We start from the raw sequence: 27,761 nt of genomic DNA on the forward strand, positions 1-27,761 counted from the left end.
TGCAAGGGTGTGGTTGATGCGCAGATAAATACCGGTTAGAATTTCTGAAAAGTATTTTCTAAAACAACGTTGCAAGTACAACCTTAACCGATGAAATTTTCACTATCAATTTCGAATATGTCACAATTAATAATAAATAACCGGGAGTAGAATCCCGGGTCGTTTCCCTAAGAGTTGACACAAGATGCAAATTATTGGTTAGGATTTTCCTGAATATTATTGAAATTGAGAACGGAAAAATAAATAGCAAGAAATTAAAGCAATGGATAACTAGCAAGAGTTGATAATTAATCAAAATAAAAGGCCTTGGTTAGGGGAGAGATTTGGAATTTCTATCCTTGTTGTCTTTCCCAAGTGTAATGATAAAGGTTCATTGCTCCCACTTAGTTATCCTCTAGCAATTGAAGGAAAGTCAAGTGGGCGTCACTAACTCTAGCTCACAAGTCATAGTCACTTCATGGGGAAGGACTAGAGTTAGTGAGATTGAGCTAGCCAGCAATTTTTAACTACAGATTAATACTTGGGTATAACAACTCAAGGGGTTCCAATTACTCAACCCCCATTCAAGTTGGGAAATTTATTCCATTAACATGAATGCCATTTTCACAAATATATGGTGGGTGTAAATAAAAAATATGATAATTATGAGAAATTAATTAAATCGAAATTAGCACTAATAATAATTAACAATGATCAAACAAGCAATAAAAATAAACATAAAAATAATTCAATGCATTAATAAAATTCAAGAGTAACAAGATCCAAACATGAATTCAATAACCAAATGGAAAAGAGTATTAAGGGAATTAAAGAAGAAACTAGAAATTAAATGATGAGGAATGAAGGTAGCAGCCGCTCTCTCAAGATCCAATTGGAATAAAAATAAAAATGCCAAAACCTAGAGAAAAGTAGGATTTTCTCTCACTAGAATTCAAAACTAATGAAAAACTAAAGTGAAAAGTGAAGTGTGTTCAGTCTCAGCTCCATCCCAGCCTATAGTCTGCGTTTTCGGGCTTGAAACTGGGTCAAAATCAGCCTAGAAATTGCCCCCAGCGAGTTCTGTTAAGTGCAGCACGTGACGCTCATCACGCGTACGTGTCAGCCACGTGTACGCATCGCTGAACCTTGCACCTGGCCACGCGTACACGTCATCCACGCGTGCACGTCACTACCAAATTATGAAATCCTTAATTCCTTGTGTTCCTTCCACTTTTGCATCCTTCTTTTCCATCCTCTAAGCCATTCCTGCCCTATAAAACCTGAAAATACTTAACACACATATCACGGCATCAAATGGTAATAAGAGAGGATTAAAATTTGCAATTTTAAGGCTAAGGAAGCATGTTTTCAATTATAGCACGAAATTAGGAAGGAAACTTAAAAACATGCAATTTACATGAATAAGTGTGAGAATAGTTGACAAAACCCACTCAATTTAGTCCAAAATATATCATAAAATAGTGGTGTATCAGTGGTTCGCCCCACTTACTCCAGGTTGAGATGGTTTGAGCTCCCTAGGTAGATGCAAGGGTGTGGTTCACCCCACATGCTCCAGGTTGAGACAATTTTGAGCTCCCTGGGTAGATGCAATGGTCGCCCTACTTGCTCCAGGTTGGTGATTATAATTGACCTTAATCTCCTTGGGTGGCGCAGTGACTCACCCCCACCAGCCTTAGGTTAAGATTTAAGATTTCTTTGACCCAGCCATGCGGTGAATTATTAATTATTTATATATGCATATGCTTTTGATATTATTCGCTACTAGGATTGTCCAGGGTTTGCTACTAAACATGTCGGGTTTGGCTAGATAACCGACATATGATATCATCAGCTATAGGGCAGACATGCATCATGTGCATTTGTATGATTTGTTTGAGTATGCATATCTTGTTTTGACTAATTGTATATCTCTATATGTATATGCTACATGTGTGATAGAGGATTAATGTTGGTCTAGAATTTCTCAAAGGAATTTCATTGCAAGCATAGTCCAAACTAACAATTAACCCTTAATCAAAGTTTAGAAAGTTATCACAATGCAAATAAAAAATAATCGGGAGTATTAATCCTGGGTCGTTCTCCCTAGGAATTGCTCAACTATTAGCTATGAAGTATTTTGGAAGTTTTGTAATAAGAGACAAGAAATGTAAATAACGAAAGAAATAAGCTAACAACTAAGAAAAGTATTGGCAAGGAATGAGAATTGGAAGTCCTATCCTCATTATCATCCTCAATTGTGATGGTAATTGTCTCTTGCTTTCACTTAGTCAATCTCTAACAAATGAAGGAAAGTCAAATGAGCGAAATTGACTCTAATCCACAAGTCCTAATCAAATATTAGCTTTAGTAGAATTCAAGCCAACTAGCAATCCTCAATCACTAATCAACAAAGGAGTTGATAACTCAAGAGTCTCCAATTACTCAACCCAAGTCAAGAGTACAAAATTCTACTCTATAGCTAAAAGGAACATTTCATCAAACACCTAGAATGCAATAAAGGCAAACATCATAAAATGCAAGAATTAGTAAAGGCCATAACTAACACAAATAAGAAATCAACAATAGCAACTAAGGTAAACATAAAAAAACATGGAAACATAAAATTGCATTAAAAGAGAATTGAAATTGACAAGAGAGTTCATGAAATAAAATTGGCAAAATAAAGAAATTAACAAGAGAAGTAGATATACTAAGATACTAGAACATATAAAAGTGAAGGAAAACTAAACTGAAGCAAGAATAAAATCTAGATCTAAGAAAAAATTGAAATAAGAACCCTAAAACCTAGAGAGAGGAGAGAGCCTCTCTCTATAGAATTCTACATCCATCTCTAAAACTAAAATTAAGCTAATGTGTATCTCCTCCCATTCTCCTTCACTTCCCAGCCTCTAATATGCATACTAGGCTCGAAACTGGACCAGAAATGAGCTCTAAAATCGCCCCCAGTGTGTTCCCTTAAGTGAGGCACCTGACGCTTGTCACGCGTATGCGTCATCCATGCGTACGCGTCGTCGAACTTTGCATATGGCCATGCGTACGCATCAGTCACACATACGCGTCGTCAAACTTTGGATATGGCCACGCGTACGATGCTCCTAGTCATGCGTACGCGTCGGGGCCAACTTCTCAAATCTTTAATTTTTTGTGCTCCTTCCACTTTTGCATGCTCCCTTTCCATCCTCTAAGCCATTGCTGCCCTATAAATCTTGAAATCACTTAACAAACACATCACGGCATCAAATGGTAATAAGAGAGGATTAAAAATTAGCAATTTCAAGGCCAAGGAAGCATGTTTTCACTCTTAAGCATAAATTAGGAAGGATTCACAAAACCATGCAATTTATATGAATAAGTGCAAGAATAGTTGACAAAATCCACTCAATTCAATACAAAATAAACCAAAAAATAGTGGTTTATCAATCTCCCCACACTTAAACATTAGCATGTCCCCATGCTAAGCTCAAGAGAAGCCAAAAAGGGGTGAAAAGGAATGGTAGGGTTTATTAAATTCAACCTATAAATATGAATGCAACTAGATGCCAAATGCTTCTACCCACTTGGTTAAAAGTAAATCAATCTCCATCAACATATATGAACAAGTAGGGCTAAGATAATATGATGATTCATGAATTCCACTAATTCAAATCTCAAGAATGATGTTCAAATAGACTTGCAAGAAGAGAGCTCATGAAAATCGGGAACAAGAAATTGAGCATCGAACCCTCACCGGAAGTGTTTGCACTCTAATCACTACAAGAAAAATCAATATTTATAACAAAAAAATTGTTACAAAAAAATTGTTACAAAAAATCAGAATTTTGAAACAAAAGGATTTTGTAACAAAAAAAGGGGTCGTTGCAGTATGTCCCGTTACAAAAAGGTTTTGTAACAAAAAATGAAACTGTTACGATTCAAAGTAATATTTTGTAACAATGTTTTTTAATACAAAAACCAAAATTTGTTACGAAAGTAGCAACACTTTTTTACCTTTAAAATACTTTTTGTAACAATTTAGATTTTTGTGTCATAATATTTTGTTACAAAATACTACTTACTTTTGTAACATTTTTTATTCTTTTAGTTACAAAAATTGAAAGTTGATTTTAAAATATTTAATTAAATAATTGATATACCAAATTATCAATTAATTTTCTAAACATTATAACTCAACATTTATATAATATATAATCATATAGATAATTAAAATATCTTACATGTCATTTAGATTCTTTTATAATAAAATAAGTTCTACAAATTCAACTAAACACAACTTTTTCGTAACATAAAATTGTATCATATTAAATTTATAATTCTTGACTCTTCTAGCATATTTCGGTTAATATAAAGTCTGCATGCTGGCATCAATTTTGTATCCCTACAAATATGAACAATAAAAATAAAAATTAAAAAATCAATACATAACACTATCTTCATCAGAGTAAAAATTAAGTTAGAACTTATATGTTAAAATTAACTAATTCTTTAAAAATCTATTCTCAAAATTCAAAACTAGCCAATCAAGGATGCAAATTATCAAGAATTGACAATTCAAGTGCATGTTCTACATATTTCAATAAACAATTAAGAAATTGCGAATATCAGTGTTCCTTAAACTATGACAAAAGGGCTCCATCATAGCCACAAAAGCTACCAATGTTTCTAGTGGTGCTTCCTTTAAAATAAACCATCGAGACCTATTTTTCATCACAAAAGAACCTTGTCATACAATGAGGAACCTCAAAAGGCCAAAGCAACAAACTAGAAAACAGGAGCATCATTGAATTACTAGCAGGATTCCTGGTAATATAAAATAGTGACAACACAGCAAAAAATTAATAGCATACAAGCCAAAAAACTTTCATACAAGATTCATGAAAAAAGTTTGTGTAACCAAATGAGATATATATCTATAGAGGCAAATACATATAAATAAATGAACGATACACTTCTCTTGCACATATTAAGGTGTGCCTGAGAAATTTTGGCCAGGTTAAAAAGGAATGAATGAGTCACTTTTCATACATTCATTTAGGTTACAAAAATAATAACTAAATAATTTCAGTTCAATGCTGACTAATATATAGCAATGAGAAAATCTACCTGCTCATTTGCAGGAACAGATATCCACTCTGGCTAACTATCACCACAAAATTTCTCACAATGATTTCATACCTTCAATGAAACCAATGATCCCTCATTATGCGTTCCCATGCTGCCATCAATGCTATGCCAAACAACAACCTATGAAAACCACAGAAATCAACCCTATTTTTTTCTTAAATTTCAAAAACCACCTTCCTTGTCAGCACAGAAAAACACAAGTCCAAAGGGGTCAAAACCAGAAAAAAACTCCCAACATGAAAAAATCAGTGAGCAAGCATCAAGCAAAAGCACAAGCATCAAGCTTTACCTTCAATGACACAAGCACAAAGGAGGAGGCAACCACCGAATAGATTATCGCCAAGCAGAGCAACGATGCACCACGATGGATGGAGAAGAACCGAGACAGACTAGGAGAGCACTATCCACATGGACTAGCGGAGCAGCACCGGACCACCAGCAACACTAGAAGGCACAATGAATATAAAGCACCGACAACAATGAATATAAAGCTTAAATCCTAAATCAACGAATGATAAACCCTAACTACTTAAATCAGAATGACATAATGACATAATGACATAATACTACTTTATATGTTGAAATTTCAAAACCACAACACTACTTACCTTCTCAATGATGCAAAATTGATGCACACATTAGCAGTAGGATGCGCAGCACAAGCTGCTTCAATGTTGCAATAGAATATTACCAAGAGACAGTAACTTAATCTGCAAACACAGTTCAACTAATGGCATTTGACGCATCTCTGGAACTTTGATAAGAATAATATAACAGGAGCAGGTATTAGTGGAGAAGGATGGAACGGAAATACAAAACATAGTGCTAAGGTACCATTTTGAGCATTTTCAATACGTACATGATAAGGACGCATGAGTCTTTCAAACCTGTGACGAGTGTACAAGCAAAAGCAAGTTCCAGGTTTTACACGTCCAGCTCTGCCCCGGCGCTGCCTTGCATTTGCTTGAGATATTCAATCTTCATCCATGCTAGACAATTTCTATAACAACCACAAAACAATAATAGTGAAATAGATTTAAACAAATTCCGGCAGCATTTAAGCAGCAATTTAGCATATTTCCCAAATTCACTCAATCAAATCAATATCCATATGAATACAATAACAGTTAAACAAAATTCACATATTCATCCATATGAAATAAGCAACGAACAACTTGAGTGCACAATCTAAATTCATCATCATCATTACACAAACTAAATTCACATAACAGCAGCAGTTCACAATTCGATTCAGAAAAGAAGAAAATCATTATCATCAAATCACAGATTCACAAAAAGTCAAACAACATTCATGATCATTCAACAAACAATTCACAAAAACTTATTCCAAACACATTCAAAATAGCAAAACTTTTCTGGACCTAATTCCTTTACAAACTATGTTCAGCCTACCTAACAACCTAGAATCCACTACAACATGCATATCTAACTAAGTCTAACTAAGCAAAATTAACAGAATTAAATGAACTTAATAGAATTGAAAGAAAAATGCAATAAATGACCTGGGAAAATAGAAGCAGAATAGGGGAAAGGGGATAGGAAGAAATGGTGGTGAGGCAGCAGTGTCGGCTGCAGATGACTCCCTTTCTTTTTGAAAACGACGGCAATAGAAGCTTTGCTGGCAGTCAGTATGGCTCGACGGTGGTGACGCGGATGACTCCCTTCCTTTCCCGTCGTTCTTTCTCTTTTCCTCTGCTCAGATCCGCGTCGACGGCGGTGGGGGGAACTTCGGTGGCGTCGCGTGTGACGGCAGCAGCAGCGGCTTCAATGGCGACGGTGGCAATCTCCACGAATAGTGACGGTTCGAGCTTCATGGAAGGCAGAATGGCGATGGCAATGCACAAACGGCGATGACTCTGGGTAACAACCCCTCCTTCGCGAGTTCTCCCTTTCTGCGCGAGCTCTCTCTTCTCGACAGCACAGCGGCGACTCTCTCGTCTGGGCTTGACAGTTCGGCGGCGGCAAAACGGGCTGGGCGCGGCGGCAACAAGCCAACGACGCTCTTCTCTTCTCCTCCCTCGTTGATCTCTGTGTGGGTGTGTTTGTTGTGAAGTGTGTATGTTACGTCGAAGGGGGAGGGTTTGTGTGGCTGAAGGGCTGGGTTAGGGGCAGGGGAAATTTGGGTTTTTTTTTTGTTTAATTTGGGAATTTTGAAATTTAGGGTTAGAAATTAAAGATTTTATAAAAGAATAAGGATAAATATGAATAGATATTTTGATAAAATTGGAAGGTAGAGTAATTTTAAAACTAAATATACTTTATTAAAAATATTTAAGAACATTATTTATCAACATATTACTAAGTTTAATTAACTTTTTAATTTAAATTATAAAATAAAAATATAAAATAATTAACTATAATAAAATTTACAAAAATATTAATTAATTTAACTCTAAATATTCATAAAACTAATTTAATTACTTTAGATTAATTTCTAAAAATAAAGAATTCAAATTAATAAAATAAACCATAATTTATTCATAATAGAAATTACTTAAATTAAACTATAAAATTCTTCCATTACTGAATTTTAATCTCTATCATGCAAAATATTAAATTATAATAACATTACATAAGAATCTTGATTAATATAAAAATTAGCTGAACAGATGCTTTGCGACGAAAATTCTTGTATTTTGTGACAAACAAATAACTTGTTACAAACAATATTGAATTTATTGACAAATTAATTTTTTGTTACAAAATAATTAGAGTTTTTGAAACAAATAAATGGATATTTTTTTACAAAATATTTTGAACTTTTGCAACAACTTCATCTTTTGTTACAAAATATTATAAAATTTTGCAACAAAATACAGATTCATTACAAAAGCTAATATAATTTGTAACAAAAAATTAAGTCGTTACAAAATAACTAAATATTTTGTAACAAATTATGTTGTTGTTACAAAACATTATTATATAACAATTACTAATTTTTGTTACAAAAAAAAAATTTTTGTAACAATTTTAAATTTGTTACAAAGTTTTTGTTACAAATATTTCATTTTCTTGTAGTGAATCTCTTTAGTGTTTGAGGGTTGATTCTCTCAATTCGCTACTAATCTTGTTTTCTAAGGCTAGTTTTTATTCTACCAATCAACATATATTCAATGCATGAATACACATATCAAGAGGTCTTTTCATAGGTTGTAATGGGGTTAGGGTCAAGGTAGGAATGTATTTAGTCAAGTGCACTAAAATCTGAATCCTTGATTAACCTAAACTTCCCACCTAACCTCAGACAATCCATGTAATCAAAATGAAAAACTTAAGTACCCATTGACTATCTTTGCCACATATTCATGCATCCCAATTTTGAGTTCAACTCATATGCATTGCTACCATTACTTACTTTGGAGCATTTTATCTCTTTTTTATTATTTTTTTTCTCTTTTTTTTCTACTTTTTATTTTTCTTTTCTTTTTGTTTTTCTTCTTTTTCTTTTTTTTTATGTGCTAAAATAAAGAACAAATGGGGCTAAATAGGCTCAACAATGGTTTACAACGGATGATGAAAGGGTAAGGCCATTTGGGTATGTGAGCTTTAGTGAAACAAAGGCCTCAATCACATAAATGCATTCATACATCAAACCATGGAAATATAGAATCAAGCAAGACAAAGATCACAATCTTAGAGAGAACAACACACACCAAAGCAAAATATTGGTTGATAAGATGCAACCAATTGAATAAGCTCAAAATCTCACTAGGCTTGTGTGTTCTAGCTCTAAAACCATGTTCCAAAATTAAATTCTTCAAGCAAGTTCAACAAAATTTTTTTAATTCAAATTAGTGAAATGCCCTGAAATAGTTTCTTGGAAAAGAAATCATCACTCTAACCAAGTAGTCCTAACATAAAAAATGGGTAGAATATGTATAAACTCTAACTATCATGCAATCTATCATGAAATGCAACATCTAACTAACAAAGAAGATTAGGAATTGGTGTTGGAAAAGGAAGTAGTTACCCATGGAAGTCAGTCCTCGACCTCCCCACGCTTAAAGATCGCACCGTCCTCGGTGCATTCAAAGATGAGCAAAGTGGATATGGAATCGCCACATTCAATGGCCTAAGGATGGTGTGACAGGGGCACCTCCATGTCCACCTCTTGATATATTTCTTGGCAAAATCGGAAGTGGGCTCCGGTGAGTCGGACTCCTCCAAGGTGGGTTTTCACAACTGATGAGCTTCTTCAAAGGATTGTGCAGAGGGACTTGTTGTTCGCCTTATTTAGAAGCTTTTCCTTTCCCTTCTTGGTTGCCAGCCTGAAAGGAGAGAAAAAAGAAGGGAGATTAACCCCACAAACAAAGATGTCAAAACAAATAGAATATAGGTGGGGGCTAATGCCGAATAAGAATGGGGTTCTCAACTACATGGTAGCTACGACATGTAAGTGAGAAAGAAATATAAGCGAAGGGCATATCAACTAACACTTGATGCAAGAGTAAAATCAAAACATAAGTAAATGGCATGGAGATCATTTAGAGCATCAAATTCAAATAGGAAAGAGTGGGTCATGAAAGATGTAAAAACCGCGACTAATCAACCGGTTAATTAAGTGAAATTGTCCAAATTAGACTTCAAAAAGTTAGAGTGCGAAATTGAGGATTTAAAGGTGATTTTCGGACTCAGTGGGTCTTTCTGAGTCAGAAAATGTGCTTTCTGTGAAAAATCGCAAAAAATTGCGAACCGGCAATTGAACCGGTTGAACCGGTTCAAGTCTGCCCAATACCGCATGAGAAAAAGTGAAAACCAGCAAAAACCTTAGAAAAATGTTAGAAATGAAAAATCGGACGTTAATTTTAAAGGTTTGGCCCGAAGTTGGGCCAAACGGGCTAAAAATGCTAATGAGTTGGACGGGGCCCAAGTTGGGCCCAAGCCCAACATATATAAACACTAAGTGAACCCTTTTCACCTTCATTAAACACACACACATCAGAATTGAAAGAAGGAGAGGAGAAGAGATTGAGCACTATTCATCTCAATCTTCCAACCCCCATATCTTGAGCTAGAGAGCTCCGATCGCCGCACCGTTTGCGGCTACGCATTCCTCGTGAAGAGCTCTACAAAACCCATATAAGAAACTGGTAAGAAAAATTCGAAATCTTCTCAGTTCCACTCTTGAAAGTTTCGGTTCCTAGGGCTTTGGGGTTAAATGAGTTTTTGTGATTTTTGATGTTTAGGTTTGCCCTAAGCCTTGCTTAGCCTTGGGTTTTGACATCTAAAATGGTTGGAAGAGGTAAGAGCCACTAAATCCTTATGAATTTATGTTTAATTGGAACCCTAGGTTGATTTGAGGTGATTTGTATGCATATAGTTTGATTACTTTGGCTTTGGGAGCTTTTGGAACTTAATTGTGCTTATTGGAGTGGAAGTGAAAGCTTGGTTTGTGGTTGGGAGCTTGTTTGGGCTAAATTGAAGTTTTGGTGCATAAAGGGAATCGGCCAAGGTATGGTTTCGGTTTCCTCTATGTAGTATATAATATTCATGGACACTTAGGCTAGTGACCCATATGATAGGTTCAAAATTTTATGTTGTTGATGATTGTTTGTGTTGATGAAGTATAATAATTTGGTGTTGTTGTTATGGTTAAATGATGAAGTTAGATATAATGGATATGGATAAATGAGCTTTGTTGAATATTAATTTGAATTGTGAATTGATATGATGATGAGAATTGATGGTAATATAATGAAGATTGGTGAGCATGATGCATATGTGATATTGAAGTATGGATAATGAAATGTGCGGGAAAAAGGTGGTATGATTGATGTACTATGACACAAGAGGTCAATTTTGATGAAAAATGGGGTTTTTTAATGGTTTGAGTTGGTTTGGTTGTGTTGTATAAAGGAATTGAGAAAATTGTGATTTTGGGTAAAAACTGGATTTTGGTGAACTTTGCTCGATCATAACTTTTGCCTCAGTTTTTGAAACTAATTGAAATTTATTTCGAATTAAAGATCTTTGAAAACCCATTAAATCGATATAAAGTTTGTGAAATTTAGAATTTTATAGAGGAAGTTATGATCATTCAAAGTTAGTGTTAAAAATATGAAATTCTACAAAGTTGCAGAATTCCATGATTTCTGGTATGTGCGGGCGCACATACTTGTGCGGACGCACACCCTGCGAGCATTTTGACCTGTGCAGTCGCACACACCTGTGCACATGCACAGGCAGGGGAGTGCGTTCTGTTTGCAGTGCTAGCACAGCTTGTGTGCGCACATATCCAAGGAAAAACTTCAACCTATGCAGACGCACAGGTCTGTGCGGATGCACACGTTGGGAAGGTCAGTCTGTTGGGGGCGCTGACACAGGTTGTGCGAGTGAACATATTCTGAAAATTTTGTAACCTGTGCGTACGCACAAACCCCTGTGCGTACGCACACATTTTAAAATTCCTGGGCGTGCGCACGCACACACCCCTGTACGGCCGCACACGTCCTGTTTATCAAATTTTGCTTATTTTTCTACTATTCTACCTTCCTTACAAGGTTGTAAGCTTCTAAAACACCATTTTAAGATTTTTGGGCTTAGTTTTGAGTATTAAAACATGGGATAAAACTTAAAGGTTCTAGAACATGGTTCAATGATAAATTAGAAAACGGAGGCCTAGGTTTCTGGCGTGTTGAGAATGATTTGATGTTGGGTGAAGGATGATTGATATATGAGATGAGGAATGATGAACTTTTGATATTGGAAACTGAGTTTTGAATGGATAGTGGTGGAGATGAGTCGAGGACTCGGATTGAGATGATAGATCTCTGTATACTGAAAATGCTTTTTGAAAACCACTGAGATAATGTTTTTATTGAGATTATGAGATGCTATGCGCCCGGCAGGGACGGTGGTTAATCCCGCCTGTCAAGGTAGCAGGGGCGGCGTAAAGATGGTGGTTAATCCCGTTTACGTTGAGATGTAAGGTCTGAGGCAAGAGTATCCCGCTCGCATCCTTTCGGATCTATAGGCGTGCAGGCGCTGGTACCTGGACAGTGATCCGGGGGTTCCCATATGAGAAATCTGAAGGGCGACATCTCTATGGAGATGTGTCGGGTTGGCAATTGAACCGACAATGTGATATCACAACCAGTAGGGCATGCATTCATCATATGTATTTTCTATCTGCTTGTTTGCTTTGCCGATTTGTAATTGTATGCCTAATTGAATAACATGCCTAATTGCTATCTGAATTAATTGCCTTATATGCTTTTACTTGTGAATTACTTTTATTGTTATTAATTGTGTTTTCTGCTGGGATTGAGGAGGTTCGAAAGGCGGTAGCGATGGGATCATATGGAGGATAGGTTGGCGAAGGCTGTGGGACAGCGGTGTTTGGTTAGAGTAGAAATCCCTTGAGATAGATTACTCGGTTTATTGATGATAAGGTTTATATTATGCTTAATTGTTTTAGAATGCTTTAAGTTTGAATCTTGTGATGGATATAGAGCTTAGGATTGCCTTTGGCGTCCCGGGGTCTTATATCCTACATCACTGGGCACTGTTACTGTAACAACCCTAGTTTTTGAAAATCAAATAATTAGTTATTTGTGATTTATTTTATTTGTTGATAATTTTATTTTAGGAAAATTATTTTGCTAAAGGTAACTAAATAGAGTTTCATGATAATTGAAGTTTAAATTAATTAGAATTTTTATATAATCTTTATTAGATATTTGGTATAATTGAAAATATAATTTTGATAATTGAAAAATAAGAAGAATTGTATAATTTAATTTAAATAAAATTCTATTTTGAATGAATTATGTTATTAATTTGAACTCTTAGGAATTAATTTACTAGAAATTATTAGATTAATTTTTATAAATACTTTATGTTTAAGCTAGTTAATATTTATACACAATTTTTATTATAATTGGTTATTTTATAAATTGAAATTAAAGTTTCGGAGATAGAAAAATAATAGAGATTTATATGATTTAATCTAGAAAATTGATATTTGAATTTAAATTGTACTTTACAAAATATAATTAACTTGTTCATTTTATAATGTAAATTAGAAATAATTGATTGAACTTAGAATTATGATGATAAATAATGTTCCTAAAAATTTTTAATAAAGTATATTTGATTTTAAAATTACTCTACCCTTCAATTTTATCAAAATATCTATTTATACCTATCCTTATTATTTTATAAAATCCCTAATTTCTAACCCTAATTCCCAAATTGAATCAGAAACCCTAATTCTCAAATCCCAGAAACCCTAACCCTAACTTCCTCACCCCTCAGCCACACCCCCAGTTTCCCCCTTTCCTTTCCTAAACGTAAAACTCATTCACACAGAACTGAAGAAGAAGCACACAAAGAGAGTGGGATCCGAGAGAAGAGGGAAGCGTCGCCGGAGGGGGCTTGGCACCGTCGCCGCCTTCGTTCGTCAGGCCCTGCTACGCCGTCGCCACCATCCCCAGCGTCGCCCAGCCTTACCCACGCTTCTGTGTCTGCTGTAACCCGTTCGTGGAGCTGCGAAGAGCATCATCGTTGCGCCCAACCCGTTTCGCCGCCGTCGCTGCTAGCGCTCATCGCAGGAAGTATTGCCGTCGCCGTCAGAGATCGGTGTTCCCTCACCGTTACTGCGTCGCTGTCGATAAAGCTTCTATCGCCGCCGTGAATTGCGAACAGAGGAGAGTGAGAGAGGCCGAAGATGCGAGAGAGAAGAGGTGATGAATGAAGTCGTCCCTGAAGCCTTGGCCGTCGCTACCAGAGGCGTGGAGGAAGGGAGGCAGAACCGTGAGATAGAGGATGCACTGTGACTATCATTGCTGCTGCGAGTGTGGTCCACCGTGAAGTTGCACGCCGCCATCGCCATCGGAAACCACCGTTGGAACTACCACTATTTTGGTAAACTTACCCTGTTTTTGAGTCTTCCTTGTCGCCCAATTTGTCTCTACTGTGAAGCCTGTCATTGAGACTATTTGTATTAAACAAAATTATCACTGTGAGTTACTCTGCACCGCCGCAGCTGCCACCGAGGTCATTGGTGCTTGTAAAGAGTGCTATTCTGGTTCTAAATTGATTAGTTCATGCCACTGTTGCTGCTGAGAAGTGATCAGAAATGGCACTGCTGTTAGTTTGGTTCAAGGTTGTTGTTGCCACTGCGAATTAAAAATAAAAGAAGGCTGTGTTGTGTTTGATTATCGAATTCCGGCTAGTCGAGGTAGGGGATTTAACGTTTTTAATTTAGAATGCCTAAAAAGTTAATTAGATAAGTGCAAATGGTTAATATTAGTTAAGGACTTCTTAATTTACATGAATGACTTGAAATGTGTTTGAGAATGGTTAGCTATTGCAATTTTTCTGAGTTATGATTTGAATTAAATATGGTAGTGGATGGTGATTAAGCTTGTGTTACTTACTGAATTGAAAATATGTTGAGTTACTTATTGAGAAAAACTGACATGTTGATGATTGATGAATTGGGTTTGAATTGTGATTGGTCAATGCTATGACTGATATTGGTTTTCTGATTTTAATGGATTTGTTGACAATTCTGATTTTATGTGATATTGCTAAATTGGTTGAAATGGGGTTGTGGTTACTTTGAATTATAATTGAAATTAGATGCGGTTGTGAAATGTGACTGAATTATTGATTCTGCGATGAATTGGTTGAGATTCTGATTTTGATGTAATTGTTGAAAATTCTGATTTTAGGTGATTATGCTAAATTGGTTAAGATGTGGCTATATTCTAATTATTGAGAATAAGTGCTTACTGTTGATTTTAGTTATCTAATATATATGAATGGCTGTGAATTTGACTTCTGACTGGCTAAAATTCATTTTGGTGGTTATTGAAGGATTAGAACTTAAAGGATTAAACTGTCTTGAGAACCTGATTTTCTGAAATAATATAGTAAATTTTAAGAGTATATAAATAATTTTGTAATGGTTAGACTAATTTTCTGTGTCATGATTTATTGATTCTGACTTGGCTGTGATTGTGGCCGGTTTCATGGTTGTAAGTGATTAATTGATGATATTGATTTTGATTTGAGGTTGTAACTGTTACCGATTTTCTGATTGTTTGGAATTACTGAGAATCCTGTTATTTGATTATGTTGAGCTGGTTGCCATAGGCTGGTTTGCTTGATGGTTGCAAATTGACTGAAATTCTGATCTTTGACGGATTTATATTGAATTAAATGATGTGCTGGTTATTTGATATATTGTAACGTTAGTGGATTTGGTTGGTGACTGATTGAAGAATGGTTTTGGAAAAAAATTAGTTATGAGTTTTTAAAGTTAGACTGGTTTACTTTTAAAATAAATGATGACTGGGTGAAATTCTGATTTTAATTGGTGAAAGGATGTTAGTTCTTAAACTGAATTATGATGAGATAATTATTGAGAATCTGTTATGGGAGTTGCTGATAAATGGATGGAGAATTGATTGAGTTTAATTTGAAAGGATTCTATAACTTATGAATTTAGTTACGAAATGATGAGATGAAAACTGGATTGTTGGATTATGTGAGAATTGCGAATTGTGGATTTTCTGGTTGCTTGAGAATCTTGTATTTGATAATTGTTGAGAAAGGATTGTTGAATTGTTGAGAAAGAGGGAACCCGTAAGGGTGGCTAAGTCTGAGTTTTAGGGGAGGTGCTGTCAAAATTTTATAAAATCTGAAGTTTTATTTGAAAAGTTATTTTAGAAGATTTGGATTTGGAAAAATGATTATTTAAGTTTTATTTAGTTAAGAAAAGAATAATTCTATTTTGAATTCAATTTACGAGAGAAAGGTTTATGTTTCAAAATTAAACTATTTAAGAAAGAAACTATGTTTTGAGATTGATTCAATATGAAAAGAATTATGTTTTAAGCTTGAAATAAAGGTTTACTTTTTAGAAGTTTGATGAATTTATAATATTTGAATTTGAATAGTAAAGAGAGAGATGATTTTTGAGTCTTTGTGAAGTTAGTGAACTTGAGAAAGAGTTCTATTCGATTATTTCCAAAGAGAGGTTATGTTTTGAAAAGTGTTTAATGAATTTAGAATAAATGATTTTTCTTGAGTCTTTCGATAGAAAACCAAACTGAAAAATAGTTTTAAAGTTGGCTTGAGTCAAGATTGCTAAAGTAGAGATTATGACTGGCTTGATGGTTAAGATTTTTATGGATAAATGCCTGAGAAAGTTAAGAAAGATTTAAGGAAAAATGTTAAGAACTCAAAGGGAAAAAGAGAATGACGAATTGATATGTGGATTGTTGCGTTTTAGAAAGGATAATGAAAATTGATAAAAGGCGGAAAAACCCCACGAACTGTTAGTTGTTTAACTACGGGGGAAAAGCCCACGAATTAATAATTGGTTAAAATCGGGAAGTACCCACGAACTGAATGATCATTGATCTCGGGGAAACCTATAGATTGTTATTTGTTTTATATGCGGGAAAAACCCACGGACTGATAATCATTGATTACGGGAATAACCCATGAATTGTTGTATGTTGATCTCGGGTATAACCCACGAACTGAAGATCACTATGTTATTGTGTATTGATCTCGGGTATAACCCACGAACTGAAGATCTCTATTTTGTTTGTGAATTGATCTCGGGGACGCCCACGAACTGAGATCACTGTTTCCCCTTGTGCGTATATTATGGGGTCGGGCTTTGTGCCGACTGCCGGTAGTCACGAAGGAGTGGTATTCTTACCACCGACACATATGCACTAAGGACACAAAGGGAAGCCATATCTGGGACTTGTTCCTAGGTAATGTCGGGCTGTAGGGTGTAAACCGACACGTGAGCTCATGGCCTGCTTAGGACAGACATGCATCATATTGGTTGTGCATTTGCTTTTGGTTGTGTTTGCTTGTATTACTTCTCTGCGATTGTGTTGTTTGTTTTATTGTGATTTGTTTGTCTGTTGAATTGAGTTTTTTACTTGTGCTAGTAGTCTGTGAATATATAGAACTGATTAATAACTGTTTGTTGTGACTGAGAATCAATTGTGACTGAGATTCAATTATGTGGCTAAAAGATATTTAATATGACAAATTGTGATTGAGATCTATTTTGGGTTTAGAAATTTAAAGAAAGTAATTATTTATCTAATGTAATATTAAAAAGTACTTCAAAAGGTTTGACTAAGATGGTTTATTAAGCAAAGTTAATTATTTGCATGTTAATCATTACTTTTACGGCATTCCCATTCCCTACTGAGAACGTGTGGTTTGTTCTCACCCCAAAATCTTCCACCCTTTTAGTGACACAGGTTTGAAGATTCAGTTTGAAGCTGCGGGCTATTCTAGAATTTATTTACGAGTTAAGTTTATGACTTGAGATTCTTTCATAGAATTCCCTCGCCCTTACTGCTTAAGGTTTTATTTTATGCAGAGTGATAAGAGTTGTACCTGAATTTTATTTAAATTCTTTTGTATAATATTACTATTATTAATAACTATGTGATTATTATTACTTGAAATGTTTGATATATGATTTTGATAAACAAAAGCAAAAATTTCTGGTATTTTTACTAAAATTGAATCGCGATATCGAACTAAAGGCTTAATAGTAAATAGTTAATAAAGGAAAGCAGGTTGGTAACTCCTTACTTTCTGTACGATCATGACGTACTGGGAGTTGGGTCGTTACAATATAGTATCAGAGCAGTTCGTTCCTGTTAGAGCCTTGGGAATGGACTGACTATGCTTCATTGCATACTCTGAGTGTCTGTCATGCTTTGTGAGTTGTTCTGGTAACAAGAGTTTGTGTTTTATATGCATGATTGGCTGATGATTAACGCTGTTAGTTTACCATTTCATATTTCATGGTATTAGGTCTGGCCAACTTAATACTAATGATTTATGTACATGGCAACACTAACAGGTTATCATAGACGAAATAGAAGTAATAGGTAATGCGATTCACGGGGTTTGGGAGCGTTAGAGGTTATGAAGTTAGCTTCAATTCGACGTATAATCTTTATTCGTGCCACATGAACTCGTGTCATCTTTTTTCTTCGTTGCTTTCATTGCCATCTTTTTCTCTAGTTTGATTGTTCCCAACCATACTCTGTCATTCTTATATACCTTTGCTTGTCTATGAATCTGACTCTTTGAATATTCATCTTTGATAATGCCTATGTTTCTGTTCATATATTCTGTTTTCTTTGATTTAAGTTTGAACTTATTTTATTCTAGCAATTTTCGAGGGCGAAAATTTTTCTAAGGTGGGTAGAATGTAACAACCATAGTTTTTGAAAATCAAATAATTAGTTATTTGTGATTTATTTTATTTGCTGATAATTTTATTTTAGGAAAATTATTTTGCTAAAGGTAAGTAAATAGAGTTTCATGATAATTGAAGTTTAAATTAATTAGAATTTTTATATAATCTTTTTTAGATATTTGGTATAATTGAAATTATAATTTTGATAATTGAAAAATAAGAAGAATTGTATAATTTAATTTAAATAAAATTCTATTTTGAATGAATTATGTTATTAATTTGAACTCTTAGGAATTAATTTACTAGAAATTATTAGATTAATTTTTATAAATACTTTATTTTTAAGCTAGTTAATATTTATACACAATTTTTATTATAATTGGTTATTTTATAAATTGAAATTAAAGTTTCGGAGATAGAAAAATAATAGAGATTTATATAATTTAATCTAGAAAATTGATATTTGAATTTAAATTGTACTTTACAAAATATAATTAACTTGTTCATTTTATAATGTAAATTAGAAATAATTAATTGAACTTAGCAATATGATGGTAAATAATGTTCCTAAAAATTTTTAATAAAGTATATTTGATTTTAAAATTACTCTACCCTTCAATTTTATCAAAATATCTATTTATACCTATCCTTATTATTTTATAAAATCCCTAATTTCTAACCCTAATTCCCAAATTGAATCAGAAACCCTAATTCTCAAATCCCAGAAACCCTAACCCTAACTTCCTCACCCCTCAGCCACACCCCCAGTTTCCCCCTTTCCTTTCCTAAACGTAAAACTCATTCACACAGAACTGAAGAAGAAGCACACAAAGAGAGTGGGATCCGAGAGAAGAGGGAAGCGTCGCCGGAGGGGGCTTGGCACCGTCGCCGCCTTCGTTCGTCAGGCCCTGCTACGCCGTCGCCACCATCCCCAGCGTCGCCCAGCCTTACCCACGCTTCTGTGTCTGCTGTAACCCGTTCGTGGAGCTGCGAAGAGCATCATCGTTGCGCCCAACCCGTTTCGCCGCCGTCGCTGCTAGCGCTCATCGCAGGAAGTATTGCCGTCGCCGTCAGAGATCGGTGTTCCCTCACCGTTACTGCGTCGCTGTCGATAAAGCTTCTATCGCCGCCGTGAATTGCGAACAGAGGAGAGTGAGAGAGGCCGAAGATGCGAGAGAGAAGAGGTGATGAATGAAGTCGTCCCTGAAGCCTTGGCCGTCGCTACCAGAGGCGTGGAGGAAGGGAGGCAGAACCGCGAGATAGAGGATGCACTGTGACTATCATTGCTGCCGCGAGTGTGGTCCACCGTGAAGTTGCACGCCGCCATCGCCATCGGAAACCACCGTTGGAACTACTACTATTTTGGTAAGCTTACCCTGTTTTTGAGTCTTCCTTGTCGCCCAATTTGTCTCTACTGTGAAGCCTGTCATTGAGACTGTTTGTATTAAACAAAATTATCACTGTGAGTTACTCTGCACCACCGCAGCTGCCACCGAGGTTGTTGGTGCTTGTCAAGAGTGCTATTCTAGTTCTGAATTGATTAGTTCATGCCACTGCTGCTGCTGAGAAGTGATCAGAAATGTCACTGCTGTTAGTTCGGTTCAAGGTTGTTGTTGCCACAGCAAATTAAAAATAAAAGAAGGCTGTGTTGTGTTTGATTATCGAATTCTGGCTAGTCGAGGTAGGGGATTTAACATTTTTAATTTAGAATGCCTAAAAAGTTAATTAGATAAGTGCAAATGGTTAATATTAGTTAAGGACTTCTTAATTTACATGAATGACTTGAAATGTGTTTGAGAATCATTAGCTATTGCAATTTTTCTGAGTTATGATTTGAATTAAATATGGTAGTGGATGGTGATTAAGCTTGTGTTACTTACTGAATTGAAAATATGTTGAGTTACTTATTGAGAAAAACTGACATGTTGATGATTGATGAATTGGGTTTGAATTGTGATTGGTCAATGCTATGACTGATATTGGTTTTCTGATTATAATGTATTTGTTGACAATTTTAATTTTATGTGATATTGCTGAATTGGTTGAAATGGGGTTGTGGTTACTTTGAATTATAATTGAAATTAGATGCGGTTGTGAAATGTGACTGGATTATTGATTCTGCGATGAATTGGTTGAGATTCTGATTTTGATGTAATTGTTGAAAATTCTGATTTTAGGTGATTATGCTAAATTGGTTAAGATGTGGCTATATTCTAATTATTGAGAATAAGTGCTTACTGTTGATTTTAGTTATCTAATATATATGAATGGCTATGAATTTGACTTCTGACTGGCTGAAATTCATTTTGGTGGTTATTGAAGGATTAGAACTTAAAGGATTAAACTGTCTTGAGAACCTGATTTTCTGAAATAATATAGTAAATTTTAAGAGTATATAAATAATTTTGTAATGGTTAGACTAATTTTCTGTGTCATGATTTATTGATTCTGACTTGGCTGTGATTGTGGCCGGTTTCATGGTTGTAAGTGATTAATTGATGATATTGATTTTGATTTGAGGTTGTAACTGTTACCGATTTTCTGATTGTTTGGAATTACTGAGAATCCTGTTATTTGATTATGTTGAGCTGGTTGCCATAGGCTGGTTTGCTTGATGGTTGCAAATTGACTGAAATTCTGATCTTTGACGGATTTATATTGAATTAAATGATGTGCTGGTTATTTGATATATTGTAACGTTAGTGGATTTGGTTGGTGACTGATTGAAGAATAGTTTTGGAAAAAAATTAGTTATGAGTTTTTAAAGTTAGACTGGTTTACTTTTAAAATAAATGATGACTGGGTGAAATTCTGATTTTAATTGGTGAAAGGATGTTAGTTCTTAAACTGAATTATGATGAGATAATTATTGAGAATCTGTTATGGGAGTTGCTGATAAATGGATGGAGAATTGATTGAGTTTAATTTGAAAGGATTCTATGACTTATGAATTTAGTTACGAAATGATGAGATGAAAACTGGATTGTTGGATTATGTGAGAATTGCGAATTGTGGATTTTCTGGTTGCTTGAGAATCTTGTATTTGATAATTGTTGAGAAAGGATTGTTGAATTGTTGAGAAAGAGGGAACTCGTAAGGGTGGCTAAGTCCGAGTTTTAGGGGAGGTGCTGTCGAAATTTTATAAAATCTAAAGTTTTATTTGAAAAGTTATTTTAGAAGATTTGGATTTGGAAAAATGATTATTTAAGTTTTATTTAGTTAAGAAAAGAATAATTCTATTTTGAATTCAATTTACGAGAGAAAGGTTTATGTTTCAAAATTAAACTATTTAAGAAAGAAACTATGTTTTGAGATTGATTCAATATGAAAAGAATTATGTTTTAAGCTTGAAATAATGGTTTACTTTTTAGAAGTTTGATGAATTTATAATATTTGAATTTGAATAGTAAAGAGAGAGATGATTTTTGAGTCTTTGTGAAGTTAGTGAACTTGAGAAAGAGTTCTATTCGATTATTTCCAAAGAGAGGTTATGTTTTGAAAAGTGTTTAATGAATTTAGAATAAATGATTTTTCTTGAGTCTTTCGATAGAAAACCAAACTGAAAAGTAGTTTTAAAGTTGGCTTGAGTCAAGATTGCTAAAGTAGAGATTATGACTGGCTTGATGGTTAAGATTTTTATGGATAAATGCCTGAGAAAGTTAAGAAAGGTTTAAAGAAAAATGTTAAGAACTCAAAGGGAAAAAGAGAATAACGAATTGATATGTGGATTGTTGCATTTTAGAAAGGATAATGAAAAGTGATAAAAGATGGAAAAATCCCACGAACTGTTAGTTGTTTAACTACGGGGGAAAAGCCCACGAATTGATAATTGGTTAAAATCGGGAAGTACCCACGAACTGAATGATCATTGATCTCGGGGAAACCTATAGATTGTTATTTATTTTATATGCGGGAAAAACCCACGGACTGATAATCATTGATTATGGGAATAACCCATGAATTGTTGTATGTTGATCTCGGGTATAACCCACGAACTGAAGATCACTATGTTATTGTGTATTGATCTCGGGTATAACCCACGAACTGAAGATCTCTGTTTTGTTTGTGAATTGATCTCAGGGACGTCCACGAACTGAGGATCACTGTTTCCCCTTGTGCGTATATTATGGGGTCGGGCTTTGCACCGACTGCTGGTAGTCACGAAGGAGTGGTATTCTTACCACCGACACATATGCACTAAGGACACAAAGGGAAGCCATATCTGGGACTTGTTCCTAAGTATTGTCGGGCTGTAGGGTGTAAACCGACACGTGAGCTCATGGCCTGCTTAGGACAGACATGCATCATATTGGTTGTGCATTTGCTTTTGGTTGTGTTTGCTTGTATTATTTCTCTGCGATTGTGTTGTTTGTTTTATTGTGATTTGTTTGTCTGTTGAATTGAGTTTCTTACTTGTGCTAGTAGTCTGTGAATATATAGAACTGATTAATAACTGTTTGTTGTGACTGAGAATCAATTGTGATTGAGATTCAATTATGTGGCTAAAAGATATTTAATATGACAAATTGTGATTGAGATCTATTTTGGGTTTAGAAATTTAAAGAAAGTAATTATTTATCTAAAGTAATATTAAAAAGTACTTCAAAAGGTTTGACTAAGATGGTTTATTAAGCAAAGTTAATTATTTGCACGTTAATCATTACTTTTACGGCATTCCCATTCCCTACTGAGAACGTGTGGTTTGTTCTCACCCCAAAATCTTCCACCCTTTCAGTGACACAGGTTTGAAGATTCAGTTTGAAGCTGCGGGCGATTTTAGAATTTATTTATGAGTTAAGTTTATGACTTGAGATTCTTTCATAGAATTCCCTCGCCCTTACTGCTTAAGGTTTTATTTTATGCAGAGGGATAAGAGTTGTACCTGAATTTTATTTAAATTCTTTTGTATAATATTACTATTATTAATAACTATGTGATTATTATTACTTGAAATGTTTGATATATGATTTTGATAAACAAAAGCAAAAATTTCTGGTATTTTTACTAAAATTGAATCGCGATATCGAACTAAAGGCTTAATAGTAAATAGTTATTAAAGGAAAGCAGGTTTGTAATTCTTTACTTTCGGTACGATCATGACGTACTGGGAGTTGCGTCATTACAGTTACCATACTGAGAACCTCCAGTTCTTATACCATATTTCTATTGTGTTTTTCAGATGCAGGTCACAACCCACCTCGGTGAGTTATTTTGGATGGTGACAGAAGTGGAGGATTCTGGATTCTTTTGGATTCTTTTTGTTTTATCTTGTTTATACATCTCTCTTTTGTATTTTGTTTATCCTAGAGGCTTGTATTATGAGAGAAAAACTTGCATAAGCTGTTTTTAAACAGTTGTAATTCTGTATGGTTTTGTATACTGGTATTTGGCTAGCCGGCTTAAACTCTGCGAGTCGAGGCTAGTTTCCTATGATATTATATAATTATATATTGTTATATCTCATCTGTTTCTTGTGCCTTAAGATAGTAGCTTCGTTAGTACGTTTTGCGCTTTTGAAATCCTGTTTTTGAGCTATATCTTTCATTGGGCTTCTAGATTATATTATTTCTTCTATATATTATACGTATGAGCTTTAGAAATGTCGTAATCTCTGATTAACCTTTGCTTTACGGTGCAAGGTAAGGCTTAGGGTAATTAGGGTGTTACATTTAGTGGTATCAGAGCGGTTCGTCCTCGTGAGCATGAGGGATGGACCGATTGTGCTTCATTGCATACTCTGTGTGTCTTTTCTTTGACGCTATTAGGTTATCTACTTGATATGTTCATAGCATGCTTGTTTGTGAGTTCCTGTTTGGGATAATTGAAGCACTAGACTTTTGATATTGAGACTGATCACCTTGATATCGATTGTTTGGTGTAGACAGGAACCCTACATGGCCACTCGCGGGCGAGGTCGGGCACGTACCCGGGAAAGTAGGAATGAGCAACCAGTTGATAATCATGCCGAATTCATGGCGGCAATGGCGAATCTTGCTAATACCATGGAAGCTAATGCTACTGCGACTCTGCAAGCTGTGCAGAGGTTAGGCCAACCGGCGGGGAATGGCAATGGAAACGGAGAAGAAAATGCCAATGATAATGCTAAGGGTAACGGCGATAACACAGAAGGAGTTCCGATGACCTTGGCGACGTTCCTCAAGGTTCATCCGCCAATTTTCTGAGGATCCACAAATCCTACTGAAGCAGATCACTGGTTCCAAGCCATGGAGCGTGCTTTATGTAACGACCCAACTTCCAGAACGTCATGATCGTACCGAAGGTAAGGCGTTACCAACCTGCTTTCCTTTATTAACTATTTACTATTGAGCCTTTAGTTCGATATCGCGATTCAGTTTTATGGAAAATTCTAGAAAAAAATTGTTTTTATTAATTAAAATCATGTAGCAAACATCACCAAGTAATAATAATCACATAATTACTAATAATACTATCTGTCATACAAAAGATTTCAAATAAAACTTAGATACAAATCCTATCCCTCTGTATAAAATAAAAACTAAAGTAACAAGGGCGAGGGAATTCTATGAAAATAACCTAACTCAAAAACTTAACTCATAAATAAAGTCTAACAATCGCCCGCAGCTTCAAACTGAGTCTTCGAACCTGTATCACTGAAAAGGTGGAGGATTTTGGGGTGAGAACAAACCACACGTTCTCAGTAGGGAATGGGAATGCCGTAAAAGTAATGAAATAAAATACAAATAATTAACATACTCAAGGAAACTATATTTCTATCAAACCTTTTTGAAAATACTTTTGGTTTTACTTTAGCTAATTAATTACCTCCTTCAAAATATTTAAACTCAAACAAATTTTAAATATGAAACTAGTCACATTAACCATCTATCAGTCACATAATTAATTCTCAATCAAAACATCAATTCTTAATCAATTTAATACATTCACAAACTAATAGTGCAAGCAAGAGATTCAGTTCAACATACAAACAAGTCACAACAAGGCAAACAGCACAATCACAGGGAAGTACAATGAGCAAACCCAATCAAATGCAAATGCGCAAACAAGAATGATGCATGTCTACCCCTAGTGCAGGTAATGAGCTCATTTGTCGGTTACAGACCCGCTCCCGACGTTAACCGGGGTCCTTTGACCAGGTAAGGCTTTCCAGTTGGCTATACCCCTGTGTACAGGAAAAAACCCCTCTGCCACCACAGGGTCCACTGCACACAGGAAATAACACATCTGCCACTGCAGGGATGTATGCCGACACACCTTCTGTATACAGGAAATAACCCCTCTGCCACTACAGAAATGGAACAGGTGGTTACGGTACTTCTGTAGCAGGAAATAACCCCTCTGCCTTACAGAATTAAAATATGGATCTGTACCGCAGGAAAGCGTTCTCAGTGGTCGTACTACCATCTATCTGACTGCCTTTACGCAGTAGATCTTCATACAAGTATATCCGGTGTTGCCTTAACGCAACAAATGAATAAACACATCTCTTGGGTTGCCTCAAGCAACAAATGACCTTTCAACAGGTCCTCTGCTTTTTATTCTCTTTTATAATCATAAATACACAAGCGGGACAAAACCCACGTCCTTGCCAATAATTTCATAAACTGAATACCTTTCCTCAAAAAAATCATTGTAATTATCATCATAAGTTATTATTCTCGTTATTCATCTCCAGTTACATATTCTTATACAATATCTCTCTCTCTCTCTCTTTATTCAATCATGTTGTACAAACTTTACGACTTCCACTTTTGCAACCTCTTAACTCGAACCAATTTTAAAACTATTTTCTAGTTTAATTTTCTTTCAAAAGACTCAAGAAAATCATTTATTTTAAATTCGCTAAATACTTTTCAAAACATCACCCTCTTACTAAAAATAACCAAATAAAACTCTTTTTCAAGTTTACTAACTTCCCAAAGACTCAAAAACCATCTCTCTTTACCATTCAAATTCAAATATTATTATTTCACCAAACTTCTAAAAAGATCATCCTTTATTTCAAAACTAAAACATAACTCTTTTCATATTAAATCAAACTCAAAACATGTTTCTTTCTATTCTTAATAAATCAACTCAAAACGGAATCCTTTTCGTAATAAATCCATCTTAAACATAATATTTTTTCCCAATGAATAAAACCGAAAAGCATAATTCACTTCTTTTCTTAGTAAATCAGAATCAAATAATATAATTTCCCAAATCCAAACATTTTAAAATAATATTTCAAACAAAGCCTCAGATTTTATAAAATTTCGGCAGCACCTCCCCTAAAACTCGGACTTAGCCACCCTTACGGGTTCCCTCTTTCTCAACTATTCATCTGCCTTTTCTCAACAAGTATCAAATAAAAGGTTCTCAATCAATCAGAAAATCCACAATTCGCAATTTCCACATAATCCATCATCAATCCAACTTCAAACTCATTAATTCATAAATTATGTTAACCAAAAGACTAACAGTTCCTCATTCCCAAATATCCAAACACCTTATCACCCAACTTAACCAGAATTTTAGCAACATTGACACCAAAACACACAAAAATACGTATTATTCACAAAATCTTGGTTCTCCTATAATCAACTATTATGTTCACCCAAGAATTTAGCTTCATATAGTTTCCAATTATTATAAATTATCTTTATACTTTTAAAATAACTGCATTAGTTTACAATTTAGATTTTAAGGAATTAAATTAACAATTGATTTATGATCTCTTTACAATTCACAAGTTCAAACTAGCTTATCAACAACTAATTCAACATCCAATGTATTGCCTACAAGCAAAATCAGAATCTCCAGCAAACGTTCACCAAGCAATCCTCAATTCACATATTACTATAATCAAAGCACAAACATAACGTACTCATAGCTAGCCTAACTAATTAGGATTAAGTAAAATAAGCAAACCACTGATCATTACCATAACAACCACAAAAGTAGTCACAGTTCACAGCCACAGCCAGAATCAATAAATCATGACACAGAAAATTAGTCCAGCCTTTACACAATTATTTATATACTCTTAAAGTTACTATATTATTTTAGAAAATCAGGTTCTCAAGACAGTTTAATCCTTTAAGTTCTAATCCTTCAATAACCACCAAAATGAATTTCAGCCAGTCACAAGTCAAATTCACAGTCATTCATATATATCAGATAAATAAAATCAACAGCAAGCACTTATTCTCAATAATTAGAATATAGCCACAACTCAACCAATTTAGCATAATCACATAAAATCAGAATTTTCAACAATTACATCAAAATCAGAAAACTAATATCAATCATAGCCTCAACCAGAATTAATCTTATCAATTAATCAATCACTCACAACAAAAACACCCAATGATATTCATAGCCACACTCTAAAATCAATAAATTAATTGAAATACTAGAAAATCATCTCAATACCAAACTT

At 34.8% G+C, this 27,761-nt stretch overlaps 2 long non-coding RNA genes across 5 annotated transcripts; both read left to right on the forward strand.

The window, feature by feature from the left end:
* Positions 1–13,261: 13,261 nt before the first annotated feature.
* LOC107648770 (uncharacterized) lies at positions 13,262–23,803 on the forward strand. Of its 4 annotated transcripts, XR_002348806.2 has the most exons (3): positions 13,291–14,323; positions 23,076–23,133; positions 23,520–23,803. It is a non-coding gene; the product is annotated as an uncharacterized LOC107648770 (long non-coding RNA). The 4 variants fall into 4 exon arrangements; XR_002348805.2 differs by lacking the exon at positions 23,076–23,133 and having other exon boundaries at positions 13,262–14,323; XR_015886149.1 differs by lacking the exon at positions 23,520–23,803 and having other exon boundaries at positions 13,262–14,323; positions 23,076–23,288.
* LOC148556227 (uncharacterized) lies at positions 18,813–20,202 on the forward strand. Its single transcript, XR_015886150.1, has 2 exons — positions 18,813–19,705; positions 19,827–20,202. It is a non-coding gene; the product is annotated as an uncharacterized LOC148556227 (long non-coding RNA).
* Positions 23,804–27,761: the final 3,958 nt, after the last annotated feature.

Source organism: Arachis ipaensis, chromosome B6 (genome assembly GCF_059453495.1).
Source record: "Arachis ipaensis isolate K30076 ecotype BB chromosome B6, ASM5945349v1, whole genome shotgun sequence".
Taxonomy (NCBI): domain Eukaryota; kingdom Viridiplantae; phylum Streptophyta; class Magnoliopsida; order Fabales; family Fabaceae; genus Arachis; species Arachis ipaensis.